Raw genomic sequence first — 21,572 nt, forward strand, 5'->3', positions numbered from 1 at the left:
GCTTCTCTGCATGCACAGGTTTCAGCTAGTCGTTTATAGGACACATCAAAAACCTAAAAAACAAAAAACCCAATCTTCTTCCAGTTGCTTATTAATTTATTCACTAATAATAATAATAATAATAATAAATTTTATTTATATCCCGCCCTCCCCAGCCGAAGCCGGGCTCAGGGCGGCTAACAACAATAAAACAGTACAAACAACACTTTAAAATCATTCATTATAAAATTAATTAATTCAAGCCACTGGCAACCATTGGGCCAGAGCTCTGCGAAGATTGCCAATGGAGGGAGTCAGGCTGTGCCCTGGCCAAAGGCCTGGTGGAACAGTTCTGTCTTGCAGGCCCTGCGGAAAGATGTTAAGTCCCGCAGGGCCCTGGTCTCTTGTGACAGAGTGTTCCACCAGATCGGAGCCACGGCCGAAAAAGCCCTGGCTCTAGTTGAGGCCAGCCTAACTTCTCTGTGGCCTGGGACCTTCAAGGTGTTTTTATTTGAAGACCGTAAGTTTCTCTGTGGGGCATACCAGGAGAGGCAGTCCCGTAGGTACGAGGGTCCTAGGCCGTATAGGGCTTTAAAGGTTAAAACCAGCACCTTAAACCTGATCCTGTACTCCACCGGGAGCCAGTGCAGCTGGTATAGCACCGGGTGAATGTGATCTCGCAGCGAAGACCCCGTAAGGAGTCTCGCTGCAGCATTCTGCACTCGCTGGAGTTTCTGGGTCAGTCTCAAGGGCAGCCCCACGTAGAGCGAGTTACAATAATCCAGTCTGGAGGTGACCGTCGCGTGGATCACAGTGGCTAGGTCAGGGCGAGAGAGGTAAGGAGCCAACTGCTTAGCTTGGCGGAGATGGAGAAATGCCGCCTTTGTTGTAGCTGCAATCTGCGCCTCCATGGAAAGGGAGGTGTCGAAGATTACACCCAAACTCTTAACGGACGGTGCTGGCACTAATTGCGCCCCTGCAAGAGATGGGAGTTGCCCCCCCAATCCCATATTGTCCCGTCCCAGCCACAGGACCTCTGTCTTCGAAGGATTTAACTTCAACCGGCTCCCACGTAGCCATCCAGCCACAGCTTCCAGACATCTGGTCAGTGTGTCTGGGGCCGAGTCAGGATGGCCATCCATCAACAGATAGAGTTGGGTGTCATCAGCATACTGATGGCAACCCAGCCCAAAACTCCGGACAAGCTGGGCGAGGGGGCGCATAAAGATGTTGAAAAGCATCGGGGAGAGTATCGCACCCTGAGGTACTCCACACACCAAGGAGTGGCGCGATGACAATTCCCCCCTAAGCTCCACCCTCTGTCCCCGACCAGAGAGAAACGAGCGCAGCCATTGAAGGGCTGTGCCCTGAATCCCCACGTCGGCAAGGCGGTGGTCCAGAAGTTCGTGATCGACCATGTCAAAAGCTGCTGACAGATCTAGAAGAATCAGCAGCCCCGACCCACCTCGATCCAGCTGTCTACGAATATCATCTGTTAGGGCAACCAGAGCCGTCTCGGTCCCATGACCAGCGCGGAAGCCGGACTGGAATGGGTCGAGAGCCGATGTTTCATCCAGAAACCTACCAAGCTGTTCAGCAACCGCTCTCTCAATCACCTTACCCAGGAACGGAAGATTCGAAACTGGGCGGTAATTGGATAGATCTAAAGGATCTAATGATGTTTTCTTTAAGAGCGGGCGCACCACTGCCTCCTTCAATTCTCCTGGGAATGTCCCCGTGCCGAGGGACAAATTGATGATATCCCCCAGGAGGGCCCGCACCTTGTCTGGACACGCTCTAATCAGCCAAGACGGGCACGGGTCGAGAGGACAGGTGGTGGGCTTTCCAGCTCGGAGGAGTTTGTCCACATCGGCTGGGGATATCCGGTTGAAGTGGTCCAATACTGGACCCGAGGACAGTCGAGGGGCCTCCAGTTCCTTTATTGTATCCAAATTGGCAGGGAGGTCATGGCGGAGCAACAAGACCTTCTCCGCAAAAAAGCTCGCAAATGCCTCACAGCTATGTGTCAAATTGTTATTTAAATTTGGCTGTCCCTCAAGGGACGTTAAAGACCTGATTATCCTAATAATTGCGCCGGGCGAGAGCTAGCGGATGCAATGGAGGCCGAGAAGTAAGACTTCTTAGCAGCCTTCACCGCCATCTCGTAGGTTTTCATAAAAGCCCTATAAGATGTTCTTGAGGCTCCGTCACGGGCACCCCACCATACTCGCTCTAGCCATCTGAGGTCCCGCTTCATTTTCCGGAGCTCCTCAGTAAACCAGGGAGCCCGGTTTCTGCGGGGTCGCAGAGGGCGCTTAGGTGCGATCTCATCGATGGCTGCCAGGAGCTGGATATTCCAGCCCTCAACAAGCTCAGTCAATGAGTCGCCAGGGGGAGCAAGGTCCCGCAAGGCTTGGCGGAATCTATCAGGGTCCATCAACCTCTGCGGGCGAGCCCAAATTGGCTCGCCACCTAAGCAGGGTGGGGGTGGAAAGTCAATCCTGGCTTTCAGAGCGTAGTGATCAGACCATGGTACCTTCATCGAAGGAGACATGATCACATCTATACCTACGCCAAAGATCAAATCCAGCGTGTGGCCTGCTTGATGTGTGGGGCCCGAAACAAACTGGGAGAGCCCTAGTGTCGCCATGGAAGACACCAGGTCCAGAGCCTGTGAGGAGGGAGTGGCATCAGCATGGGTGTTGAAGTCCCCCAATACCAATAGGTTAGGGAGCTCCAAGGCCCAGCCGGCCACCGCCTCCAATAGGCCTGACAGGGTGGCTGCTGGTGCGCTAGGTGGCCGGTACACCAGCCAGACAGCCAAGCTCTCCTCGGAGCCCCACACTAGGCCAAAACATTCAATGCCGGGGATCGATGGCGATGGTAGAGCCCTGAAAGGACAATCTTCCCGGATTAATAATGCCACCCCTCCCCCCCGGCCCACAGTCCGCGACTGGTGGAGGACGGAGAAACCCGGGGGCGCCATCTCTCGCAAGGTAACTGTTGCCCCTTCGCGCACCCAGGTCTCCGTCACACAAGCCAGGTCGACCCCCTGCGAGATAAAGAAATCTTGCAGGGTGGCGGTTTTTTTGCCTATAGACCTGGCATTGCACAACACCAGTGACGGAGGTGAGTAATCCTTGCTCACCCTACCCTCGTCCCTCGGGATGAGGCGCAGATTGGAAGGGGTACGAGCATATCCATATCTCGATCCCCTTCGCCTATAATATCTGCCCCCACCGCCATACCTCCCTCGCCCCTCCACGGTAGGAATCCCAAGCCTCATAGTAGCCTCCATTGATGGCAATTAGTGTTATTCTTCCGCAGCCTAACACAATAAAACCTTTAAACAATAAATACAAAAAACAAAAACAGCCCAGAAACAATAAAACAATACAAATAAAAACTGCCAAAATTACAGATTCATCAAAAACTAACAAATTCCCAAGCCCACCCAAACATCCATCCCACCCCCATATATAAAAAATCTAAAGGGAAAGGGAGATTTTAAAACATGTTAAAAAGAACTCTGGACCCCTCCGGGTCCTCCTGGGCAGTAGCAGCATCAGAGGCAACAACTGTCCTTGTGAGGCCCCACCCTGTAAGGGCCAGATAGTAAGTGGCAGGAACAGTCCTTGTGAGGCCCGTCAGGCCCCGCCCTGGGCCAGGTGGTAAGTGGCAGAAGGGAGCAGGGCCCTCAGGCACTCACTCAGGGAAGTCCTCCTGGGCAGCAGGCAGCAAGCAGTCCTTATGAGGCTTCAGGCCCCGCCCCAGGCCAGATAGTAAGTGGCAAGAGCAGGGCCCTCAAGCACTCACTCAGGAGAGTCCTCCTGGGCAGCAGGCAGCAAGCAGTCCTTGTGAGGCTTCAGGCCCCGCCCCAGGCCAGATGGTAAGTGGCAAGAGCAGGGCCCTCAAGCACTCACTCAGGAGAGTCCTCCTGGGCAGCAGGCAGCAAGCAGCAAGCAGTCCTTGTGAGGCTTCAGGCCCCGCCCCAGGCCAGATGGTAGGTGGCAAGAGCAGGGCCCACAAGCACTCACTCAGGAGAGTCCTCCTGGGCAGCAGGCAGCAGGCAGCAAGCAGCAAGCAGTCCTTATGAGGCTTCAGGCCCCGCCCCAGGCCAGATGGTAGGTGGCAAGAGCAGGGCCCACAAGCACTCACTCAGGAGAGTCCTCCTGGCAGCCACTAAAAGAGTTCTATCCTGCCCTTACCAAAATATGGTCTCCAGGCGGTTTGCGAAAGGGAGGCGTTATAAAAACATAATGCATATGAACAGGAAGATTAAAATCATTCTTATAACTTACATAATTAACAACACCACAAAAATTATGTAACCCATCAGTTTCTAAATGATGGATGAAAGAGATGGGTTCTTACATGGTATCTAAACTAATATAAGGTTGTGGTAAGATGCCCCTCAGTGAGGTCATTCCACAGACAGGGAGTCACCACTTCATGGCTTCTGCACTTCATTAAAGTCAGTGACCACCAGGAGAGCATCTTCTGCTGATCTTAACAGGTGTGTAGGTTGAGACGGGAGAAGGTGTTCTCTCAGAAAGTTTGGGAAAACCTGTCATCTAATCACCTGAACTAGTTGTTGTTCACCATAGGTGATCAGCTAATGGCCATTTATAATACCTATTAAAGCTATTCTGAAAGAACCTGTGGGCAATGGTCAAAGCTGGGCTAAGATCAGTAGTGAATCCTACTATTGCTACCCAGACAAAGTTCCAGCCTGAAAAGGAAGCCTTTATAGTTCTTCCAGAAGAGGAGGAGCTATTGGCTAACCTAGTGCTCCAGAGCAAGTGTGGTGTGGTCTCATTGGACTAGGATCTGGGAGACCAAGGTTCATATCCCCACTCAGCTCCCTAAAGATCACTGGGTGACCTTGGGCCTAACCTATCTCACAGGGTGGTTGTGAGGATAAAATGGGGAGCAGGAGAACCATACTGCACAAGCTCCTTGGAGGACAGGTAGGTTATAAATAGAATATTTATCCAAAGTCTGGGGAGGGGTTTTTAACATACAAACTTTTCCACTTACACATTATTGAGCACCAATAAAAACCTGGGAGAAAGGAACTGAAATAATTTTAACACTCGGGTATGAGCGGTGGTGTAATGGATTGGCATTGTCCACCAATGTGGTTGAGGACTAATAGCAGCTGTGAGCACGTTTAAAGAACTTAGCAAAGAGTCAGTATTAAAAGAAACAGACTAGATGTGAAAAATCACAGATACACACACAAACAAAATTGGGGGGGGGGGGGGGCGAGCAACAGACAATACTTATTATAACCCAGTGTGGTGTAATGGTTAGATTGTCTGCCTAGAACCTGCCTGGGAGACCAGGGTACTAATCCCCACCTGGCATTGAAACTCACTGGATGAAATTAGGCCTGTCACTGCCTTCCAGCGTAACCTAATTCACAGGGTTGTTGTGAGAATAAAATGGGAAGGTGGAAAACCACACTTCTGGGAAAGAGGAGATAGGATAGTCATATTCAAATATCTAAAGGGCTGTCACATGGATGATGGAGCAAGCTTGTTCGTCCTGCGATGGAGGGTAGGACCCAAACCAATGGCTTCAAGCTACAAGAAATGAGATTCTGATTAAACATCAGGAAGAATTTTCTGATGGTAAGAGCTATTTGACTGGAACAGACTCCCCCGGGAGGTTGTGGACTCTCCTTCCTTGCAGGTGTTTTAGCAGAGGTTGGATGGCCATCTGTCATGGATGTTTTAGTTGAGATTCCTGCATTGCAGGGGGTTGGACTAGATGACCCTTGGGGGTCCCTTCCAACTCTACAATTCTATGATTCTTTATGCCACCATGAGCTCTTTGGAGGAAAGGTGGAATACAAATATTATAAAAAGATAAATAAATAAGGTCTTATGTTGAATTCATGGCAAAACTGAGAAAGAGTCTCATAAACTTTGGATAGCTGCTGCCATTCAGAATACACAATACTGAGCTAAATGGCCAAAGGTCTGACTTAAACTATTCCCTATGTTCCTTATGTACATGCATTTGTTTTAAAACACATCCTGTTTTTTTCTGTTTCAACAACATTCAAAGTAACTAACAAAATAAGTATCAGCTACACGCAAAAGAAAGCAAATACAATAAAAAATTATATTTCAATAACCAACATTTGCTTAACATTTATCTTCAGCCAAGTGTACAATATACACTCTATACAATACACTCTCTGGTTATCTTCAGAAGTTTAATATCCTAGACCAAGTTGGCTCAGAATAGGCGGAGGTGCTGCCATTTTAGGGTTCAACAGGGAGTGTAAAAATAAATAAATCAGAATTAGAAAAGGAACTGAAAGAAAAACGAACAGCAGGCTTCAAAATCCTGGTCTTGGACACATTCAATATTAAATTGGGGGGAAAGCAGCCCTTTTTAAGAGCCATATTCCCCGCTCTCTAAATGATGCACCTGGCCAGAGTTATAGCACAACACCATAAGTGCTTTGGGATCTGTTCATATAGCACATCTCACTCTATAAAACCTTTACAGCATGGCAGTCCTGGTCAACCGCAGCCATAAAAGAATACCAGGGTGATGATGCTATATAAATGGATCTCCCAGTTCTTGGCTGCTGGTCACCTGCATTTCTGCACACAGCACCGCTGAACTCACCCTAAAGAGGTTTGAAATTTTGCAGAAGGATCTCATTTATGGTACAGTTGTGGGATCACTTTATGATGCATGTGCTCAGTCAGCCATCTTTTGTGCTAATCCAGGGATGGGGAACCTTAGGCCTGCGGGCCAAATGTGGCCCTTCATGGTCTTCCTATGTGGCCCTCAAGACCCCCCCTAGGTTGCACAGCTGCATGAGTCATAGCTCACCAGTTATGCGTTTCAACTTCCTTGAGTGTTTTTGCTTAGCAGGAATGTCATTGCACTTTTATAATGCCTGTTGCTCACCTGAATCGAGGATAGAGAGGGATATTGTCAGTCTGAAGTGCCTACTGTAGAAAAGGAGCATTCATTTATTTTTACTGTATATGAAAGTATTTATATATCACCCTCTTGCAAAACATCAGGGCAGTGTATTTAAAAATTATACAGAACGATCATTAAAATAACTGGCCACTCAAAAAAATTCTGAACAGCTGCATAGGTCTGTCAGCATAAAAATAAAAAGCCTTGAAGAGATGCTTGAAAGTCAAAAATGAGGTTGCCTCACATCTCTACTGGAATGGAGCTCCACAGCATCAGAGCAGTGACACTTAAATTTCCCGAAAGTCTTCTTACCTGAAAAATTTCTGCTTTATGTGATCTTTTCACAATGTAAAAATCACTTCTGGAAATCTAGAGGAATCTTGTAGAAGTTTAGTGCCAGTTCCCATGTTAATTGCTTACAGGGGAAAAATATGTCTGCAACCCCATTAACCCAGAAAAAAACATGGGCGTTTCGCTCTGTCCCTGCTTCTTTTCATTGCTCATAACGCCACCACTCACATGAGAAAATTTGGGGTAATATCCCAGCATATAGTTGTTTCTCACTGTTGTTCATGGGTGAATCATGAGTGAGCAGATGTGCATAGAGGGTGCTGACATGTCCAGTGATGTCTAGTGTTGTGTCAGACCATGGCTAGTGGTGTGAATGAAATTCAGTTTGACATGGCAGTATACCAATCAAAAAGCCACAGTTCCAATACGCAACAAGTAATGCAGTGTGAAAAGGAACATTAGGAACAGGGGCAGAAGCGCTAGCATTCTAACCAGGAAAACTAACGTAATCATCCCCGTGTCCGAATGCACCCTACTTGAGGTCAGTAAAGTAACAGCACGCCTCCGTATGAGCTCAGTTACTGGGCTGCGAGGCAAGAGTTCCAGTGATCCTTAAGGAATCATGGACCCAAGTTGCTCAGGGCATGGTACAGCAACACTTTCTTGAAACTAGCCTAGCAGCCAGTGTAGATGTTTTAGCAAAGATTTCACATGCTGTCAGTCGTCTGCCCGCATCAGCACTTTAGCCATTGCATTCTGCACTAACCAGAGCTTCTGGACATCAGTGGTTTGATGAATGCAGTTGTTGATTTAAATATTTTTAGGCCACCTCTTAGGGCAAACATCCTCCCTCAGAGTAACTCAGATAAAAACTTTGAGACACAATAGACACAATCAAAAAAATTGCAGTGACTGTGAACCAGTCGTTTAAAACAGCATTATATATTCCAACAACAACAGACCAGCATCATATGATTAAAAATTGGCAAGGAGACTTTAAAACAGTGTCATAATGGCAGAACCATAAAGACTTCAGGGGAAAGCCATTCATTTATTTATTACATTTCTATACCACCCATATAATCAAATTCTCTGACAGGGTTACAGACCTTTAAAACACAGAATAGAATACAACACTGAGAAGATAAAAGAAGACTAAAACCAATTGTAAATAAATCAAGACAGCCAAGACCTATACAACTAAGGAGCATTTTAAAACCAAAATAAAAAAGCAAGAGGAGTAATAATTTAGTGTAGTGATCTAAAGGTATGAAACATAGATGTACCATTATAATTAAAATTTAAAATCATGGGAGAATAAAAAGGTCTTCACCTGACACCTAAAAGTCCATAGCATCAGCTTCAGGTGAGGCGCTCTAGTGAGGTCATAGTATACATGGGGCACTACCACTGAAAATGCCCTTTTCCTGGTAACCATTTGCCATACCTTAGTAGGCTGGGGAAGCCTATATTCCTGCATATAGATTTGTGCACACAGGAATGATGTATTGAAACTGGGGGAAGCACCATCATGCCTGATCCCATCCATGCATTTAATATACACACACTTTAAGAATAAATAGGAGCTGTATAGTATAGTTCCTGGGTTGGCGTGAGTCCACACGGAACAATCCAAGGTCCCCCAAATCACCGGGGGGGGGGGGGAATAAGACTATACCATTGTATCACCTTGGCACCATCACTTACAGGTGAAACAAGTTCTTGCACACAAGCTTTGAATTTTAACAAGACTTTGGGTAGCAATGTTTCTACTTGGCTCATGGATTTGACTCCCTCCCTGTTAAGGCACATTATAAGAAGTCAACTGCCATTAGAATTTACAAACAGATGAAGAAAGAGAGAGAAAAAGGACACATATTAACAAGAAGTCTTAATATAGCCAAATAAATATTTATGAATGCTATCTAAATAGATGCAAATACCACATAGATATATCAGCTTAGTTTCAGCATGAGCCCCATCATTAAAGTGCAGTTGGCTTTCTAGAACATTTAGAAAAGGCATTTCAGTGGAGGGAGCAACATGTTTCAGAGACTGACCCCTGGAAACTCTTCTGTTTGCGTCTGGTCTTCAGCTCAGTAAAAAAGATTTCCTATTGAGGGATTATCCAGGAAGGCCTTGGTCTACTATTGTAGGTTGTGACCTTAGTTATGGGACTTTATCTTGCATACCAATTGGGATGTCATGTCACTCCATTTAAAGTATAACTTGGAAACTAATTAAAAACAAAGATTTAATGCTTACCAAAGGATTCCTGGTGAGTTTAGGATGACTTGACTAGGTTGTAAAAGGTAGATTAGGCAGACACTGCCCTGCCACCTTCATTTTCCTACTCATGTGAGTAACCCTCTTGGCACACATTTACAAAGCTTTCTTGTTTAGCAGAAGGAGGCCAGACCTTGCAGGCTTCTTTTGGCACTCTCTGCCTGTCTCCAGCAACTTTATCAACAGAGATATTTTAAGTGGATTTCTTCCATTTGAAACAACCAAGGCAAATGTCTTGAATGTGTAGAAGATGACACAGCAGAGGGGGCAAGGCTTGGCAGTGCGCCCCTGCCTTCTTTCGTGTGTTTGTTTACAATTCGGGTCTACCAACCCTGCACCAGCCGGCTCCTCCTATGGCTCCTGCAAAACGTCTCAGTAAATATCTCCTCATAAATCCCACATGAAATGAGATTGATGGGTGGTGCCCACACCATTTTGTGTTCGTGTGTCTTGTTCTGCTTTTCAGATGTGGCAGCCATTTTGTGGCGCCCACGGCACTTCCCCAACATTCCACATCTACCCACTGCCCCTCAAATGGTGGACCGAATGCCTGAATAGGCCTTGCAATTGCCCTGAGAGGACAGCAAACGGCTAATTATTTATTATTGTTGTGTTTTTATTCCTAGGAAGAAGTACTTGAGGGATTTTATGCCTCAGATGCCAAAATAACTTGGCCAGCTGGGGTAGCATGAGCCTTGACTTCGGAAGTTGAGAGGGAGGGGCAACTGTTTTGTGTTCCTCTTCAGCAGGGCTTTTCTTCCTCTGGAACTCACCAGAACTCAGTTCTAGCACCTCTCAGCTGGGCGCTGTTGCTATTGTAAGGGAGGCATTCACTGTGAGTTCCAGCACTTCTTTTTCTAGAAAAATAGCACTGCTTCAGGCAGCAAAATGGCTCAGACTAGCCCTGTTTGTAGTGTTTCTGGCAACATCTGCACTATACATTTGCCCAAGCTCCCCCCCCCCAAATAAAACCCCTGGAGCCAGCTCTGGTTATAATGCAGTTCTCCCATGGTAAAAATATGTATTGGGAAGGCACTAAATGAAAAATGGGAATATTTATGTGACAGTATTATTAGGAGGCAAACTGGAAACAAACATTTGACACTCAAGCACTGGAATGCTGTAAAAAATTTAATTAGATGGATACATTAGTCATCTTTACATTAAGGGGTTCATACAGAACATACAAAAAATGCATGCTCTGGTGCTAAAGAAATGTTTAAATCTTTCCTGTAAATACCACTTCCCTCATTATTGGGAAATGAAGTATCAGTGGGACCATTGGCCATGTCTGTGTATTTACAAAATATGGTTGATATGAGATTAACAGGACTTATTGAATGGGTTTCTTCCCTAACCAGCTTACAAAAGCCCATTTTAAATGCAGATTTGTAAAAATAAAAATAAAAAAAATGTTGAAACAGGAGGCTGGCATTATTTATAACTACAGTAATCTCATATAAGATGGAGCTCTTGTAGTGAGATGAAGAAGCAGATCTTCATTGGAACACAACATGGATTGCTCCGATTGAAACAAATCTTGTCTGTTTACAAAGCAAACAGAAAATAAATCCCCTCCCTGAAACTTCAGGGGGGCATGGTAGTATAACATGTTTGGCACAGATGCGATAAAACAGATTTGTTTTCCACCCAAGATTTAAATGTTTGTGAGTCCACAAACTGCCTTGAAGGATTTACAAGAATCCTTTCACATTTGCTTGGGGTAGCTGTATGTCTCCTGTTTGCCATCTGAGGAATATTATACAGTGGTACCTCAGGTTACAGACGCTTCAGGTTACAGACTCCACTAACCCAGAAATAGTACCTCGGGTTAAGATCTTTACCTCAGGATGAGAACAGAAATTGTGTGGTGGCGGCAGCGGGAGGCCCCATTAGCTAAAGTGGTACCTCAGGTTAAGAACAGTTTCAGGTTAAGAACGGACCTTCAGAATGAATTAAGTTCTTAACCCGAGGTACCACTGTATACTGGAAATGAGAAACTGTTGAAGTGTTATTTTTGGACTGGGTTGTCTTGGGACTCACACAAATCCACTCCATCTCTATTCACAAGAACAATGAAACTGTGCAGAAGCAACACTTACACACATACCCTGAGTGGATGGATCTCCTCTGGTCCACTGCAACCTGTTTCCTCTGAAGGAGGTTAGGGTTCTCTGAAAGATGATTTTCCAGCTGTGCAAATTCACCATTAGACACCCCACACTAAAAAGCCAAATAAACACCAAGTGTGCTTTGCTCTTTGTTTACACTCTGGAGGTTTACACTCAGTGGAGGTTTCCTCACAGGATTCCGTAGTTCTACTATATATTTTGGAAAATGATTTATCTGTCTGTTCGTTCTCTATGTGTTTGGACATCTCTCAATATATCATCACCAAACTTGGCATCCGGGTTCCCAGAGTAGTATCTATTGATGGTTGGATGCTGGCCACCATATTGATTCAATATGGTGGACTGCAACATGGCTTTGATGTGACTTCACCTGATTTCTTACATGATGGGACAGGCCCAAACTCAGAAATTACATTATCCATTTAAAAATTACAAAGATTTTTGGTTTCTGAAAATTCCCAGGCAATGCCAGGCACTCCCCGCTACTCTAATATACGGCCATAATTCATTTATGAATCTGACTTAGTTCCGTAACTAACAGGCACAAAAAAGAGTACTTTAATGGTATTTACAAGGATACCCAAAGATAAAGGTGAAGAAGAGGAGGTTTGGGCCAAAAAGAAGTTATTTTGATATGGTTTGGGCAGTTTGTTTTAAGTATGGAAGCTCAGCACATTGTGCCCTTATATAATTTGTGTACATGCCTCCCCATCAGTGCCTGTCATTTAAGTGCTTAATAAACACATACACCTAACTGATTGATGTATGCTGTGGACTACAACTACCATCAGATCCAGTTGCCACAAACAATGTGCAGGGATGATGGGCCTTGGAATCCAACAATTTCTGGAGAGCACCACATCGGCTACCAGTTCTGCCTTTCACAACAAACTCCATACCCTCCTAAACAGAGAAGCCAAAGCAGTGCCTTACAGATGTTGTTCGACTCCAGCACCCATCATCACTGGCCACGTTGGCTAGGATTGATGGTAGATGGAGTCCAACAATATCTGGAGAACACCATGTTAGCAACCCCCATTATAGAATTTCTCCAGCTATCCTTTTCCACTGCCCCATTTTTTTATTTTACCGAGAAGACTCACCTTACTGGTCTGTGCTGCCTACTTATAGTAAACAGTTTGAGAAGGGTCAAAGCACGGGAGGGAACAAAGCAAAACGCAATAAGGACAGTTTGGAATCTGGTGGAGTTTGTGCCTCAGGAAGCAGTAAATCATCCACACATGGCAGGATTGGCAACATGACAAATTGAGTTTAAGGTTAAAGAAGGCTGTTTGCAAATCTATAAAGAGAGTGGGGAGAGGGAAGGGTTGTTTGGACTCTTTGCAGAAAACAGAATTTAGGTCCAATCTGCACATTATGGGGAGGTGCGTAAATGTTGCTGACCTGGGTTATGTGCAGTTCATACCTTCTTATGGAAAATACAAATTTTTTTTGGCATGCATTGCTGATAAGTACCTGGACGCATGATATCGTGGAATATTTATGGCCAAGCTGAGGAAACTAAGTCTCAGGCAGAGCACAGGACATAAGAAGCTGCTTTATACAGAGACACGCTATTGGACTATCAGCACTGACTAGCACAGGCTGTCCAGGTTTTGAGACCAAGACTCTTTTCCCAGCCCTACCTGGAGTTACTGGGGATTGAACCTGGGACCTTTTGCATGCAAAGCAGGTGCTCTGTCACTGAGATATGGCCCTTCTCCTTAAAAAAAAAAAAAAAAAAAGGCTGCACAAACTGAAGACTTCAGTACCAGAACTTATTTTTATAGGAATATGCCATAAGCGACTTAGCAGCAAATATCAGAAAGACCATCCCCTTCTCCCCTCTCAGGTTCTGAGATTGGCATAGGGGGTCATCTTGGGGTGCCTCTGCCCTCAGAGGCTCTGCGGGGGGTGAACCTGGAAGTGGGCATTATTTGTGGTGGTGCTTTGCAGAACTCCGTCCCCACAAAGGTGCTTCTGGCACTTTCATTATACAGTTTCTGGCTTTAAAAAATAGCAAAAGTATATGAAAATGTGGTAAAATGAACTTAAGGTAGGAAGAATGTAAGTCTGAAATGGCAGTTGACAGATTGGTTAATCTCTATCCCAGTAGATGACTTTTAATCTAGACAATTTAGGATATTAAATATGAGGATATGAAATGCAGAGTAGACCTATTATCTAACCCGTATCTGGCTACAGAAACAGGCATGCCTATTCTCTGCCTACTGATCATCATACTATGCTTAGTTTGCCAAATTCTGAAAGTTACTTACAGTCTAACTGCCATCTGAACTAATTGTAAATAGGACCAACGACCTGCAACTAACTAACTAACTAACTAACTAACTAACTAACTAACTAACTACGATAACTAACTGCAATGAAATGGCCGAGGTAAGGGAAAATAATGTATAATGGACTGAAAATGTTTAAAAGACCTGTTTAAAAGACTTGGAACTGATTTAATTCAAATGTAAAGAACAGACCAACAGAGAAGCCCGCAAACACACTGCTCCCAGGGCAAAAGAAGTTACACAGGCAAAACGCAAAGCTTTGTTTCCCTCTTTTATAGACTTTCAAGGCACTTTCCTTGCTGCTGTGATTGGAGGGTTCTGTGTGGAATAAAGGCCTATCAGAGTGTTGTACACTTTAGCTACAATGGGGCCCATTCATTTTCATTTTTCATTTGTTAAAAAAAATGAATGCACACCCCTAATGCTTATTCATTGCACTTGACTCATGAAAAAAGAAAAAGAAGATGCTTCTATCTGAATGCAGCTTTAGGAATGTAGACTCCACAAGCCTTTGTAGGTCAAAATCTGGCAATAAAAGTTGGCTTAATAAAAACACTGTCTTAGTCTCTCTCTCCCCCTCCCTCCCTGGGATCAAAGCCAATGAATAAGTGAGCAGGAGAACTACCTAATGAGCCATTGGCTTGAGCAGTCGGCTTTGGCTGTTTTCAATGTTTGCTTAGCTCTTGTCTGTCCAAAGAGCTGATCACACGGTAAAACTGTTCCCTGCACCGTCCCACATCAGATGGCTAATGGAAGAACACGTTTGACTGTCTCTCCAAAGGAGACAAGGAGGAAGATGAAGGAAGAATCACTGTACCTAAATGTTAACAAAAATGTCCTACTGCTGAAGCTTCTGTTCTCCCTGGAAGAGAAACTGCCACTGGCAAATAGCACTTTGGACAGGGAGAAGGGTTTGGGGGACCATGAACTGCTTTTTCTGAGCACTGTGGTCCTGACCCTGATGAAGCCCATGCAGCTTTAGGATTATTCCTGCTCTCCAGCACATTGAAGGTAGATGGTTGTTTGGTATCAAGGGACGGGGTCTTTTCTGCAGTGGCTCCACCCAATTGGAATCTTATTCCCTAGGAAATGCATATGATCCCATCACTGATGACTTTTAGGAGGACTCTTAAGACATTTTTATTTAAATCCACTCTTTATTAATGGCTTAGTTTTGAGGATCATTAGTGCTGAATTTAAAAGGGTATTATGTAGGTTTTAATTTGACGGTTTAATAAATTATTAACTTTTCTTTTTGTACTCTGACTTGGAATAGCAATGTGCTCTGAAAAGTGGTTTAAATGTCTCTTAATTAAGATAAATAAATAAATAAGTCATCTATTTTGACCCTTTGTTGTTGCTGTTGTTTAGTCATTTAGTTGTGTCCGACTCTTCGTGACCCCATGGACCAGAGCACGCCAGGCACTCCTTGTCCATGGAGTTTTCTTGGCAGGGATACTGGGGTGGCTTGCTGGTTCCTGCTCCAGGTGGATCACGTTTGGTCAAAACTCTCCACTATGACCTGTCCATCTTGGGTGGCCCTGCACTGCATAGCTCATAGCTTCTCTGAGTTATTCAAGCCCCTTAGTGTTATTTTGACCCTTAGTGTTCTATATTTTGCCATTGAAAAAGATGTTGGGGTAGCTGTTAATGCAGTTCTGCCTCCTCATCTGTAGTCTGAAGTAGTTTGACACATGAACAGTGTGGTCTCTCTCCTGGACTTAAAGCAGGTACAGAGTTTTGTGAAGAAGAGCCTGCTCCACCATCAAGGCAGGACTTTGAGGCAGAAGCCCAGGCCCAAACCAGTAGAATGAGAAGGAGGGGGCCTACACAGTAGTGCCATGTGTATGTGTGTATGCCTGCTTTGTCTATTGTCCAGGTGCTATTGCTGATGGGCAACTTCAAGGCCCCTCCTGCTATATCTTTAAATGTACTTGGACTGGGCAACCATTCAAATGGAAGAGGACCATTCTCTATAAAACAGGAAACATGGCTATCCTTGTCGATAACCTCCTTCTCCATGAATTTCTCTAATCCCCTTTTAATGCTGTTTGAGCCCACAGCCGTCACCACTTCCTGTGGCAGCAAATTCCATCAGTTAATGACGTATTGTGTGAAGAAGTACTGATAACAGCTAAGCCCCCTTATTACGCAGCCATTTCAATAGCCATGAGACATAAAAGATGCTGGGAATATAGGAAGCTGCCTTATAAGCAGACCATTGGTTCATCTAGCTTGCTACTGTCCACACTGACTGGCAGGAGCTCTCTAACATTTCAGCCCAGGGTCTCTTCCAACCTTCTCAGGAAATGCCAAGGATTGAACATGAGGCCTTGTGCAAGCAAATCAAATGCTTTTCCACTACCCTATGGTCCTTTCCCCAAGAGCATAACCATTTCAGGAACAATCATGGGAAGCTGCCTTCTACCACGTCTGACTACGATGCCTGTGTTTCACTTCCACTGTCGGAGGCTGAATATCAGTTGCTTGAAAGCTCCAGTGCCGGATTATCAAATAGGCAGAGTAGGCACCAGCTCATACCCTCCAACATTTATCCGATGAAAATAGGGACATCCCATTCCATAAGGATAATTTTACTATTTATATCCCACACATCTTACTGGGTTGCCCCAGCCGCTCTGCGCAGCATCCAACATATGTAAAAACATAATAAAACATCAAACATTTAAGAAACTTCCCTATATAGGATTGCTTTCAGACGGCTCAGGGGTCGGATAACTCCATACCCTCAACATTTCTCAAATGAAATTAGGGACATCCTAAGGAAAGTGGGACATTCCAGGATCAAATCAGAGACTGGGACAGCTTTTCTAAATCAGGGACATCTCTGGAAAATAGGGACACTTGGAGGCTTCGCTGGCCTATGGGCCCCATGCCTTCTAGGGGCCCCGCCACAACGGATCAATATAATATTGATTTGATCTTGAAAGTAAATTACAACCAAGCTTTCTTAGTTCAAGGTTATCCTATTACAGCACACACACAAGGGCCTCCCCTGCCCCCCAATTTTGACTGCTTAGGGGCCTCCGCAGAGTTTAATCAGGCACTAGGAAGCACAAGTGGATAAAGCAGTGGCTCTCAAAGGGTGTGGCGCACCACACTGGTGTGGCAGGAGAGGATGGCAAGTGTGGTGGGAAAATGCAATGACAATCCAAGAAACTTCTAAACACTTCAGTGTAGAACAGAATCATGGAGTTGGAAAGGACTCTGAGGACCATCTAGTCCAACCCTCTGTAACACAGGAATATGCAGCTGTCCCTTTAGGGAATCCAGCAAGTATTAATCTTTTATTTTTTATTAATTTGCAGAATATGAATAGATATCTTTTCAACATAAAGAACTGCTAGGAGTCATTTCTTTTTGTTTTCCAATGCACTTATCAAGGAAAAAACTGGTGTGGAGAGAGGAAAATTTTATTCTGAAAGTGTGGCCCAGAGAAAAAAGTTAGAGAACTCCTGGGATAGAGTGATGCTGTGCTGAGGTCCTGCTTTTTGAGCTTCCCATAGGCATTCAGTTGGCCACTGTGAGAGCAAGAAACTGGACTAGATGGGCCATTGGTCTGGTCCAGCAGAGCTCTTCTTACGACCCGTTGGTTCATCTAGCACAGTATATTGTCTACACTGACTGACAGCAGCTCTCCAGAGTTTCTGACTTGTGGCTTGCCCAGCCCTACCTCGAGAAGCCGGGGATTGGACTTGGGACCATCTGCATGCAAATCAAATGCTCTGCTGCTGAGCTACAGTCCTTCCCTTACTACAGAATGAAGCAGTGCTGTGAGGGGGGGGGGCAGGATGAGAAGGACTCACACTGGAGCTTTGCAGCGGTCGATTCACCGGCTGCTATTAGCGTGCTATGTAAACATCACTTAAAATGGTGTATCAGTGAGTAAGTGGTAATCCATTTGAAACAGACAACTATTTTATGCAGAGAGGAATGAGAGGGAACTATTTCTAAGTCATTTTAATGGCCCTGTCTGTAAACAATTTTCCGCTCTCTCCTGCTGCCCTCCCTCCCGCTTGGCACGCTGCCTCCCTCTTCCCCACCAGCAGCTGTGTGCACTTGAATAGTAAATCAAACACCCTCAAAACTATTGTCCTGAAATATTTCAGAGATTCCTCTCGGCTGTTCCTGGTCTCTCTGCCTGGCAGGAAATGATGTAATACCAATCAGATTCATAAAGCTGATTTTTCCAGAGCGACTGCAAGTGTGTCCCAGGGCAGTTTTCCCATGGTACACGGCGGTGCCAAACAAGGGACATACAAGAAAAAAAGATTAGCAATATCATTCATATTGATTTCTTCCATGCTCTTCCCCATGAGGTCCCAGGGCAGGTTACGACAACCTAGGAAGTTGCTTTATAGTGAGTCAGGTTTTGGTGCATCTACCTCAGTATTGTCTACACTGACTGGCAACAGCTCTCCAGGATTTCAGGCAGGCTTCTCTCTCAGCTCTACTAGGTGACTCCAGGGTTTGAACCTGGGACCTTCTGAATGCAAGGCTGATGTTCTACTACTCAGCTACTGTCCTTCCCCCATAAAAAAATAAAATATTAAAAATTCCATGCATTCCAAACACACACACACACACACACACACACACACACACTACCAGATTAAAATCAGTTAAAACAATTTACAACCGGAAGAATGAGGTAGATCCTAATACACACACACACACACACACACACACACGTGTCAAAGGCCACAGTAAAGAGGTGCGCTTGACAAAAATAGCTTACAGGAATGCAATATATTTCGGGAAATAGTTTTGCAAATATGTGTATAGTAGGAAAAGTAGCATACAAAAATATGTATATTATGAGAAATTTGCACTAAAATGCTGATGAATTTTCATGATTAATTAAAAATATATCACAAATTGATGTGGAAATGTGGAGAACCGAACTTAAGTGAGAAACTGAGAGAATCTGAAATTCAAAAAATCTGCCCATTCCTATAGAGGGGTAGATTTCTGTTGAACATCTGCAGAAATGTCTTGAAGATCAGAACAATATTATAATGGAACAAATTATGTGGTTGGTGTTTGCTGGCCAATTCCTTGCTAGAGGTTTCCAAGCAAAGGCTGAGCAGCCATCTGTTGGGAGTGCCCAGCTCTTGTTTCCCTGTATTGAGCAGAGAACCTATAATGCTCCCTCCACCTCAATAGGTTGTATCCAATGCTAGTACTACTCAGAGGAGACCGATTAAAAGTGAATAAACATGACTAACTGAGAGCCATTAATTTCAATGGGTCTACTCTGAGTAAAAGTTGTTTGGCAACAACCCAGTGATTCCACGACTCATTCCATGACTCATTACATTACACTTGTCTGTGTGTGTCCAGTTTTCATACGTAGAATTGACTTCAGACCAAGTCAAGATGTTGAGGCAGGCCCACTTCTCCGTTTACCTGTCCCTGTGCTTTTGTTTTTATGACTCTTCAAATATTTGTGCTTGGGATTCTGGCCATAACAACAAGTTGTAACGAACCGTTGCTCGTCATTTTACCCACAGAACGGCAATTCCCAAATTTGAGTTTCCCGTCAATTTATTGCATTATTACTTACCGGTTGTGAAAGGTAAAAGCCAGAGGGCTTAGGATAAATGAGGATATTTTGTCTTCCCATGAGTGACTTCTTCTTCCTTTCCTGGCAGAGAGTTTATTGAGGGCCAAACCACACACTATCAGTTTCTCACAGTCTCAATCTTAAGTCTGATCCTCCACATTTCCATAGCAGCCAGCTTATTATTTTTCAAAAAAATGTTCTCATGAAAATTTGTCAGCATTTTAGCATGAATTTCTCATGATGTACACATTTTTTGCATGCAATATTTCTTAGCATATACATTTTTTCAAAGCAATTTCCCCAAACTTAATACATTTTTCTATGTTATTTTCACTAATCTATGCATTTCTATGCACACTTTACCTGAGTATACCCATCCTTTGTACATGTTACTTGGTTGGAGAACTGCACTGGAAAATTTGATGAACTCAACATTTCAAATGATGGTTGCGTTTCGGTTTACGTATTGTCTCGAAAAGTCCAAATTTAGCAAGTTTGCCTTTTAATGCAAACGGAATCATATCTCTCTCCCATCCCTGATAAAGAGGCAACAATAACTATTCAACCTTTGCAGGGTAGAATAACAGCATCATCAGTATTGTGATTGGGGACACATTTTTTACTGTCCCTATTTTGTTTTCAATTGGCATTTATTGGCTGGGTCATGTACATGCAGAACTGTATTCAGTCATGGTTCTGCTGAGATAAGCTATATGCCCCACAGAAGGGAGGAATGGGTGGTGTGCCCATAAATCTTTGATCATTTGGAAGGGAAACCACAGTAACAAAACTGGGAAGGAAACATTTCCTAGCAGAATCTGGAAGCGTACAGGAAAATGTCAACAGCTGATCTGCACGGACTCTTATTACAGGCCAAGTACATGTCACTATTCAGTTTTGCTAAGCCCTTTCTTCCATGTATATATGCATATGCCAGAAGCATGCAATGTATTAACCAGGGATTCAAGTTACCAATACTCTTCTTCCCAAAGAAGGCGGGGAGGAGGACAAAAGGAAAGGAATAGCCTGCAATCAAGTTGTACCTCCTTAGTCTATGCAATAAATTACTGTAGAGCCTCATCAATCATTAACTTAGCTAGAATGTACCACTTTGTGACAAACAAAATGCAGACATTGTTGAACGAGCTGTTTACAATAAAAGGTTACATATTAAAATGCACTATAATCATAGCCTTCTGCAAACACTCTTCAAGGAGGCAATCCAGAGGTTTCTGGCTTTATAATGATGTGGGTTGACAATGTTCAATGGAAAGTGCCACATTTTAACAAGGCCAATGTATAGTATCTCATTATGGGGTTAGGCTTTCTTGCAGGCACACAAACAAACACACAAAACAGCTACTCACCGCAGACTGTGTTTAACAGAGCTTGTTGGTTGTCTCCCAGTGTCAAAGGGATTCATTGTCTCCTTTGGAAACAGACACAGACCAAGCAAGAAACAAAAACAAAGGGCGGGGGACTTCACTGGAAAACAAACTGTATGATCTGATCCAGAGGTGAGGAACATTTTACAGGCCCAGGACCTCATTCCCTTCTGGGCAACCTTCTGGGAGCCACATGCCAGCAAGAGCGAGATGGGGCAAACACAACCCTGTGCAAAGTCTGTTCTGAGCAAAGAGAATGCCTCCAGCAATATTGTACAATGCCTTGCCTGGTGAAGCTTGGATGGCCCCCTGTCTGCCTGTTTTTCTTTGGCTGGTAAAGACATAGTTATGCTAAGTGAGGTGTGGGGAACCTTTTATAGTCTGAAGGCCACATTCTCTTCTGGACCACAGTCCAAGGGCCACATGTCAGTTTTAGAAGAGGCCAGAGAAAGACACGCAATTGCACTGTAGGCCAGTTTCTACATTCACTCACATATCCCTCTCTATCCTTCATTCATTCAGGGAAGCAAGAGATATGATCAGAGTTCAATAACACAGTCCTGCCAGGCAAAAACACTGAAGGCTGGTGTGTGACCTGGAGAAAGGGTATAGGGGGAGCCCCAGGGGCCAGATAGAGAGGAGTGGAAGGCCACATTTA

General features: G+C 44.5%; 1 long non-coding RNA gene across 1 annotated transcript in view; it reads right to left on the reverse strand.

The window, feature by feature from the left end:
• LOC310683114 overlaps positions 1 to 21,572 on the reverse strand; it is a 90,258-nt gene that overhangs the window by 20,642 nt on the left and 48,044 nt on the right. The window lies entirely within an intron of this gene.

This window comes from Podarcis tiliguerta (assembly GCF_965153285.1).
Source record: "Podarcis tiliguerta genome assembly, chromosome: 8".
NCBI lineage: Eukaryota > Metazoa > Chordata > Lepidosauria > Squamata > Lacertidae > Podarcis > Podarcis tiliguerta.